The sequence below is a fragment of the Mustelus asterias genome, chromosome 6 (genome assembly GCF_964213995.1).
Source record: "Mustelus asterias chromosome 6, sMusAst1.hap1.1, whole genome shotgun sequence".
Classification (NCBI taxonomy): Eukaryota; Metazoa; Chordata; class Chondrichthyes; order Carcharhiniformes; family Triakidae; genus Mustelus; species Mustelus asterias.
In genome coordinates, this window is record NC_135806.1 from 116425448 (window position 1) to 116434864 (window position 9417).

The following is a 9417-nucleotide window of genomic DNA, read 5'->3' on the forward strand; positions in this document are numbered from 1 at the left end:
TAGAGGATATAAGGAGGCTACAGAAAGATACAGATAGGTTAAGTGACTGAGTAAGGATCTGGAAAATGGAGAATAATGTGGGAAAATATTAAATTGTCCATTTTGGCAGGAAGAATAAAAAATATGCATATCATTTAATTATGAGAGATTGCAGAGCTCTGAGATGCAGAGGGATCTGGGTGTCCTCATGCGTGAATTGCAAAAGGTTAGTTTGCAGATGCAACAAGTAATTAGCAAAGCTAATATAATATAATCATTTATTGCGAGTGGAGTTGAATACAAAAGTGAGAGGTTGTGCTTTAGTTGTTGTAGGGCATCGGTGAGACCATATTTGGAGTATTGTGTAGTGTTGGTCTCTTTTAAGGAAAGATGTAAATGTGTCGGAAGCAATTCAGCGAAGATTTACCAGATTAATATCTGGAAGGGGCGGATTGTCTTATGAGAAAAGGTTGGACAGGCTCGGCTTGTATCCACTGGAGTTTAGAAGAGAAGAAGGCAAACTTGATTGAAACCTTTAAAATCCTGCGGGATCTTGACAGGGTGGACGTGGAGAGGAATTTCCTCCTGTGGAAGAATCAAGAACAAAAGGGGTTACTGTTTAAAAAGAAGGAGTTGCCTATTTAAGACAAAGATGAGGAAAATAATTTTCTCAGGGGGTTGTGAGACCTTCTCTTCCTGGTTGAGGCAGGATCTTTGAATATCTTTAAGGCAGCGGTAGATAGATTCTTGATAAGTAAAGATGTGAAAGCTTATTGGGGATAGAAAGTGTCGCGAAGCTGAAGTTAAAATTAAATTAGCCATGATTTATTGCATAGTGCAGCAGGCTCAATAGACTGAGTCGCCTACTCCTGCTCTGAATTCATATAATCATATCTTTGTATGTTTGCACAAGTAGAAGATAAGGATGAGAAAAAGAGGATAAGAAATAGGTCTTTTATATTAAGGAGAGTTTTCTGTCCTCTGTGATCTATACCGCTTTCTCTTTTAGGCAACCTTTCTATTTTGGTGTGACTGATTGCCTCAGGCTTGCCGTCTGCCTCTGAAAATCACACAATTGTCAAATATTGATAGCTTTGATTTTAATGTTCAACAAGGTTAGCGATGTTAGCACCGGGTAACGGGCACCTCAAGGGAGCCCACAAAAACCGGTAATCCTGGATGGCCTCTTCCAAATAAAGACAAACCGCAGTGCAAGACCTGTTGCATTCTTTCCAATGCCTTATCAGTGAGTTAGACCTTTGCTCTGCCACCTATTTACTTTAAACAGGACATTGATAAGGACTTTTTATTACAACAGTAGGTGCCTGATAACCTGCCCCAGGAACCTCAGCTTTCTCTCAGCACATTGTATATTGGACATTCTGTGGAAATACTCAAATTAGCTGGTGTGCTGTAATGGGACAATGTCAGTTTGGATCATTCAGGTGCAGATAGTATGGAACAGTAATTCCTATTGTAATTTAATCATATTTTACTTAGTCTCAGCATGTGGGCAACGCTATAACTATTGTCCTTTTCTGGATGTCCTGAGCTGACTTCTCCTTGAATGGCTGCAGCACTTGGTGATGTTCCTTCCGTAATGGTGTTAGATAAGGAATTCTGTGTCCTGGACAAATTCGTTAGTATGCTGCAACCCCAGTTCACATGTGTCCACAGCCTCATCTTGTCTTCCAGTCACTTAGGCAAGCAAGTGTCTGAGGGGGCTGGCTAAAACAAAAGTCAAATAACCCATCGATGATGAGCAGTCTATCATGAGGGCGCTTTCTGGCCATGCCTCTTGCGGATCCGAGTACCCACTGATCAGAGAGAGTCAGGACAGATCCGATGGTATTAGATCCAGCAGAGCCCGAACCCAAACATTCTCAGAAATCTTTTACCATCTTTCTTGGTGGTGCCCCAAAGCGTGAAGGTGAACGGTCAAAGCAACCATGGACCAATTGGAGGCCTATCTGTCAGGTAGGCTGTATATTGGTGTCCTAGAGTCATTGTCCTGTCTAGGCAATACTGCCTATTTCACATCTAGTAGTACAGAGGGTGGCATTGGACTCTGTCACGATCCCGGACATCCATCTCGTTCCTCCAAGATGGTCCTTAATGCATCCATGCGGGTGTGATGCTCATTTAACTTCCTCATTTTAAGAACAAGACCCCAGATATATTAGTCTATAGGCTTGAGAGTGTGAGGATGATTGTTTCAGAGTTTCACTACCCACTGTCCAATCAATACTTGCACTTGCTTTGACACCGGTAATGAATTTAAGAGTGCCACACAGATAGAGAGTCTGCGGGGAAGAATGCAGAGGAACTTGTCCTTCACTTTGGCAGCTCTGGTGTGGTTGTTAAGTTTCTTCTTGCATTGGAAAGGAGCCCTGATGGCCAAGAAGGTGTCACTCAACTTCACAGTCCCCTCCCTCCACAAAGTTAGTATCAAATGTTTGGCAGCTTCCAATATGAAATAGCCCTTCCCTTGTATACCTCTTTGAGGGGAATATTCAGGTCAGATCCAGTAAAGTTTTCTGCCTGTTCCTTCAATCCAACTCTATCTCTAAGATTGCTTGTTTTCTCTGGTGCTTTGTCTTGGGGTTGAGGTCTAGTTGGGGTTTCTTTAGCCTGTTACCTTAAGAATGCTACCATATAGACTATTATCTGTAACAGCCATTCCTGTTTAGTTATAGAGCTGTTATACAACTCAGTTCCCAACGTGAGAACAAAGAACAGTACAGCACAGGAACAGGCCCTTTGACTCACAAAGCCTGCACTGACACACGACGCCTTTCTAAACTAAAGGCATTTTGCCTCCGCGTGGTCATCTACACGGTCCATGGGCATGGTGGCAGTGGCATGCCCTTGGCCAATGCAGCTAACCAGCACGTCTTTTGGACTATGGGAGGAAACTGGAGCACCCGGAGGAAACCCACGCAGACACGGGGAGAATGTGCAGACTCCCCACAGGCAGTGAGCCAAGCCGAGGATTGAACCCATGTCCCTGTAAATGTCTCTTTGCTGTTCCTCATGCTTCCTAACTTTCTCACAGTCATCTGAGGTAATGTCAGGCTGTAGTGTCTGTTGTGGAGCTGGAAGTTGTGTTTGCAGCCATCTTCCCATCAGTAGTTCTGATGGCAAAAAGCTGTATTTTAGCAGTGAAGGTCTGTAGTTAAGAAGGGCTACATTAATATCTTTGTTCTTTTTCATCAATTCCTTTCTGCTTCTCCATTTGCCTGAGGATATTTGGGTGAATTAGTGACATGTAAGAAACCAAATTGTGGGTGACATGAAGGCACAGTAGCTAGTACAGCACCAGGGATCCAGGTTCAACTCCGGCCTTGGGTGACAGTGTGGAGTTTGCACATTCTCCCCATGTCTGCGTGGGTTTCCTCCGAGTGCTCTGGTGTCCTCCCACAGTCCAAGAATGTGTAGGTTAGGTGAATTGGCCAAGTTAAATTGCCCCTTAGTGTCCCAAGATGTGTAGGGGGGATTAGCTGGGTGAATATGTGCGGTTACAGGGATAGGGCCTGGGTAAGATGATCTGTCGGAGAGTTGGTGCAGACTCAATGGGCCGAATGGCCTCCTTCTGCACTGTAGTTTTTCTATGATTCAATATTCCAATGGGAAGTTGCAGAACAGTTTGTTAGCAAACCGAGGAGCATTGACTGACACCATAATGTCCAGGATGCTATGTGTGGCGAAGATTATCCTTATTGGTGTAATGACTGCCTCTGCCACGATACTGTGCAATCTGCTCACTTCAAACCATCTGGAGTGGTCATCACAGACAACGATGAAAGCTTTGCCTTTGAACTCAAACATATCCATTCCCTGGTGTTTCCACGGCCTCGAAGGAAAAGTGGAGGGTGCCAGCACTTCACTCTGCTGTTGGCTGGTCACTGCATATCAAAGGCAATCCATGAGTAACTCTCGAATGGAGTAACTCTTCAATGGAGTGTGGGAAATTAGGACATTTTAACATAGTCTGGATCGGCAGGTGATATTAAAATGCCCTAATTTCCCACGTTGTGGCACTCTGATCCCCTCGCTGGGCATTCTTCCTGCTTGTGTAAGGATTCCCCGCCACACTGAGAGCACCTCAAGATGGCGGTAGGCGCACTATTTCCCAGTTCTGCGGGATTTTGCTTCATCGTGCTTTCTATTTTCACTCCAACATATTAAATGGTTTACTCATTTTGACTCTCAGGGAGAGACTTTCCCCGTGAATGACCATTCCTTCCATTCAGCCCCTAAGCTCAATCCGTTGTGCTATTTCCGGAACCCCTGTGAGAGATAAATCATCCCCCATTTGTAAAAGATCATTGTTGTAAAACCCCACCTAGTTCGCTAATGTCCTTTAGGGAAGGAAGTCTGTCCTTACCTGGTCGGGCCTACTTGTGAATCCAGACCCACATCAATGTGGGCATTGATGACCACATAACTGAGCTTTTGGATGTTAGTGGATTGCTTTGTCGGAATTTGCTTTCTGTCAATTGTTTTAAAGTTTAAAGTTTATTTATTAGTGTCACAAGTAAGCTTACATTAACACTGCAGTGAAGTTACTATGAAAATCTGTGAACAAGCTCAACATTGACAACCGGTGGGATCTTCCCATCTCACCGATGTCTATGGAGCTTTTTCATGGTTCGTCCATCCTGCCACCATGGAGGGGTGGGGGGAGATCGCCTTCGACGGGAAGACCTGGGAATAAACATCCAAATACTCTTAACTGCCCACTCAGTTCAAGGGCAACTAGGGATGGGCAACAAATGTTGGCTCTGCCAGTGACACCTACATCCATGAAATTTTAACCACATCCAAAGATGTGCGGGTTAGGTTGATTGGCCAGGTTAAAAATTGCCCCTTAGAGTCCTGAGATGCGTAGGTTAGAGGGATTAGCGGGTAAATATGTGGGGGTAGGGCCTGGGTGGGATTGTGGTCGGTGCAGACTCGATGGGCCGAATGGCCTCCTTCTGCACTGTAGGGTTTCTATGATTTCTATGATTTCTATGATAATAAAGAAAAAATCTCAATACCCAACACAAGATTATACTTCTGCAATGTATACGCGATCACAGTCTCTTAGTCATGTGACATTGTAGCATAGTTACATCGGTAGTTACATCGGTAGTTACATCGATAGTTACATCACTATCAGGTGCCTCAATGTCAAACTTTTACTCTACATCCGGTGCTGCCATCGCCCCTTCAAGCAGCGGCAGATTTGATGTCCAGAAGTGGTAAGATCTCCTTTGGGGCCTAACCTGTACTTTAACCACAATATTCCAACTCCCAGACCTCTGGCATAACTGAGGTATTCATGATGTGGAGATGCCGGCGTTGGACTGGGGTAAACACAGTAAGAAGTTTAACAACACCAGGTTAAAGTCCAACAGGTTTATTTGGTAGCAAACGCCACTAGCTTTCGGAGCGCTGCCCCTTCATCAGATGGAGTGGAAATCTGCTCTCAAACAGGGCAACTTTTTGAGAGCAGATTGTTTGAGAGCAGATTTCCACTCCATCTGACGAAGGAGCAGCACGCTCCGAAAGCTAGTGGCGTTTGCTACCAAATAAACCTGTTGGACTTTAACCTGGTGTTGTTAGACTCCTTACTATAACTGAGGTATTGCAGACTGGATTTACACCGCTCAGTAATTCTCAGCATGCTAACTATACCCCCGACTCACAGCGGGATTAGCATCAGGATCCCAGGTGGGCTGAAGCCTGACCCCGCCTCGCTTTAGATGAGAAACAGCACCGTCAGAATTCTGAGCCCAATCTGATTTATTTTTTTTCCTTTTTTAAGTGCAGCCACAGGAAAGGAAACAAGTGGGTCTTTTTTGGAAACTGGAAGGTTATTTTGGTATTTGAAGATTTAGGCAGATGAAACGAAGTACTGGGTATACAAATAGCTTTCATGGTGGGCTGCAGCCGTCAGAGTAACATGGAGTTATGTGACGTATGTGGAGCGGCTAAGAGAGGCAATATATCAGCTTAGAGTTAACATGTGTGCCGTAAATAGCACAGACGGGCATTAATCTACAGGGACATCAAAGGACATCACACAGTTGCATGCTAGGTTTGAAGGTTATAACTCAAGTATCGATCAAAAAAAAAGTTTAAAACAATCTAATTATTAATCTAGAAAGAGCTGAAGCCGTGGCAGGTTTCACAATCGTGTCGACATGTTTGAACCTGTACAAAGTTTGGTTCTGTTCCAGGAGTGCTCGGGGTAACGCTTGCTGCCGAAAAAGAAAGGGCGAGAAGCTGGTAGCTTCTTCCACGCTAAACTTTTATCCCTTTCACTCCAGTCCCTTTTGGCTGGAGGTTTTGTGTTAGTGAATTGAGGTGCAGCTGTGGCACCGCCTGTCTCGGAGCCAGCTCTGCCAGACACGCAGTTTTAACGAGTGGGAACTCTACCCGTAATTATGTGCGAGGGATTTAATTTAAGATCTATTTCTCGGAAGGTAACGCGTAGCAAACCATAAAAATGTTTCTTACTTCAGGCATGCTGACTGGAGATGGGACAGATGGTCTTATGCCCGGGTATTGCTTCACATTTGTCCTTTGTGAAAGGCCCTCGGCTGTGAGTCAGTGGATTTGAGCCCCATTCTGGAGGCTTGAGGATATGACCGAGACTGACACTTCAGTACATTGAGTTCTCGCTTGCTGGAAATGCCCAGATGTTCAGCTAACTAAACTTCAATGGGTTGCAATTCAGGCAGTATTTTTCATTCATATTTCCAGCTGTTATAAATGATTGTTCCATGCTGCTAATATTACATTTTCTTTCATTCATTCGTGGGACATGGGCGTCGCTGGCTGGCCAGCATTTATTGTCCATCCATAGTTGCCCCTGGGAAGATGGTGGTGAGCTGCCTTCTTGAATCGCCGCAGTCCATGTGCAGTGGGTTGACCCACAATGCCGTTGGGGAGGAATTTCCAGGATTTTGACGTTCATTGGTTATATGTATCAGTGAGGAGACCAATCATCACCATGTGAGTGCTCTGCTCAAAGGCAGGTTCTTGGTACATTGTCCACTGATGTCTCATAGAATCCCTACAGTGCGGAAGGTGGCCATTCGGCCCATCAAACCTACACCGACACCCCGACAGAGCATCTCAGACAGGCCCTATCCCCGTAACCCCCACACATTTATCCAGCTAATCCCCCTAGCTTACGCATCTTGGGACACAAAGGGACAATTTATCATGGCCAATCCACCTAACCCGCACATCTTTGGACTGTGGGAGGTACCGGAGCACCCGGAGGAAACCCATGCAGACAGGGGAGAATGTGCAACCTCCACACAGTCGCCCAAGGTCGGAATTGAACCCGGGTCACTGGTGCTGTGAGGCAGCAGTGCTAACCACTGTGCCACCGTGCCGCCCTTCAGCAGTTGGTTTTTCAGTGGTGACTTGCCATTGTCTTCCATTCTCAGGTGAGGAGACCGCTCCCAATTTTACCTCAGCAGGGACGGGAATCAAATGTTGGTGTTATTCTGGACCACACGCTGGCCATCTAGCCAAGTGAGCTAACCGGCAGGGTGCCCAATGGTGCTAAATGGAAACAGTCTGCCCCTCTAAAAGGGGAGGTGCATTGTGGCTGGAGGAAGTGGAGACAGTCCTTTGTGCTGGGAAAGATTGAAGAATGGCTGAAGATATGAGAGAGCCATTGGGTGGGATTTTCCAGATCTTTCTGTCGAAGGCCATCTCCCACCACCCCTCCCTGTGGCGGCAGAATGAGCGAGCCACACAAAAGCTCCATCAACGTTGGTGGGGCAGGAAGATCCCACCGATGGTCAGTGGTGTGCTCCCTCACAGATTTTCACAGTAACCTAATTGTAGTGTTAACATAAGCCTACTTGTGATATTGATAACACTAGAGGCGGCATGGTGGCACAGTGGTTAGCCCTCCTGTTCACAGCGTCAGGGACCTGGGTTCGATTCCCGGCTTGGGTCACTGTCTGTGTGGAGTTTGCACATTCTCTCCTTGTCTGCATGGATTTCCTCCGGGTGCTCCGGTTTCCTCCCACAGTCTGAAAGACGTGCTGGTTAGGTGCATTGACCCAAACAGGCACCGGAGTGTGACGACTAGGGGAATTTCACAGTAACTTCATTGCAGTGTTAATGTACAAAGAACAAGAACAAAGAACAATACAGCACAGGAACAGGCCCTTCGGCCCTCCAAGCCCACGCCGCTCCCCGGTCCAGGATTGAATCCTGAATCCAGGATCCCCGCCCAATTTTCCAGCCTATCTACATACTAATATCCTATCCACCGAGCTGTCCCTCACAGCTACGATGCTTTGTTCATCACAACCTATTAACTCACCCCCACCCCCCCATTCCAGACCATGTGATCTCCAGGGAGAGGCGAAAACCCAGAGTGAAAACCCCAGGGCCAATATGGGGGAAAAAAATCTGGGAAATTCCTCTCCGACCCCCTGAGGCGATCGAAACGAGTCCAGGAGATCACACTGGCCCTGATCAGAAAATGCTTCCCAACCCTATTCATTTCCACTTCCACGAACACCATATGAATTCCCTGCCCCCGAGACAGGTTCCCAACTATCCGCAGTCTCGCTCTGTACTGGCACCAGCAAGTTGACCATAGAATGAAGCCTTGAAACGAGAAACAAACAACAATTAGCCCGCGCCGCTCCCTGGTCCAAACTAAACCACTCTTTTGTATCCCTCCATTCCCACTCCGTTCATATAGCTGTCTAGATAAGTCTTAAACGTTCCCAGTGTGTCCGCCTCCACCACCTTGCCCGGCAACACATTCCAGGCCCCCACGACCCTCTGTGTAAAATATGTCCTTCTGATATCTGTGTTAAACCTCCCCCCCTTCACCTTGAACCTATGATCCCTTGTGAACGTCACCACCGACATGTAAGCCTTACTTGTGACTAATAACTAAACTTTAAACTTTAAAACAATTGACTGAAAGCAAATTCCCACAAAGCAATCGGCTAACATCCAAATACTCAGTTTCAATGATGTTGGATTAAATGATAAATATTGGCCAGGATAATGGTGACAATTCCACCCTCCCCCCCCCACCCCGCCCCCCCTTCCCCCCCCACCCCGATCTTCTTAAAAATAGTGTCATAGGATCTCCTACCCAAGAGGCCAGACATGAGTTAACTTCTCATCTGAATGACGGCACCTCCAACAGTGTAGCATAGAAATCATAGAAACCCTACAGTACAGAAAGAGGCCATTCAGCCCATTGAGTCTGCACCGACCACAATCCCACCCAGGCCCTACCCCCTCATCCCTACATATGTACCCACTAATCCCTCTAACCTACACATCTCAGGACACTAAGGGGCAATTTTTAGCACGGCCAATCAACCTAACCCGCACATCTTTGGATTGTGGGAGGAAACCGGAGCACCCGGAGGAAACCCACGCAGACACGAGGAG

General features: G+C 46.4%; 1 long non-coding RNA gene across 1 annotated transcript; it reads right to left on the reverse strand.

Annotated features, from left to right (window-relative positions):
* Positions 1-243: 243 nt before the first annotated feature.
* Positions 244-6940, reverse strand: LOC144495342 (uncharacterized). The gene is made up of 2 exons (XR_013498233.1): positions 6487-6940; positions 244-564 (listed from the first exon to the last, which is right to left on the reverse strand). It is a non-coding gene; the product is annotated as an uncharacterized LOC144495342 (long non-coding RNA).
* Between the last annotated feature and the right edge of the window lie 2477 nt (positions 6941-9417).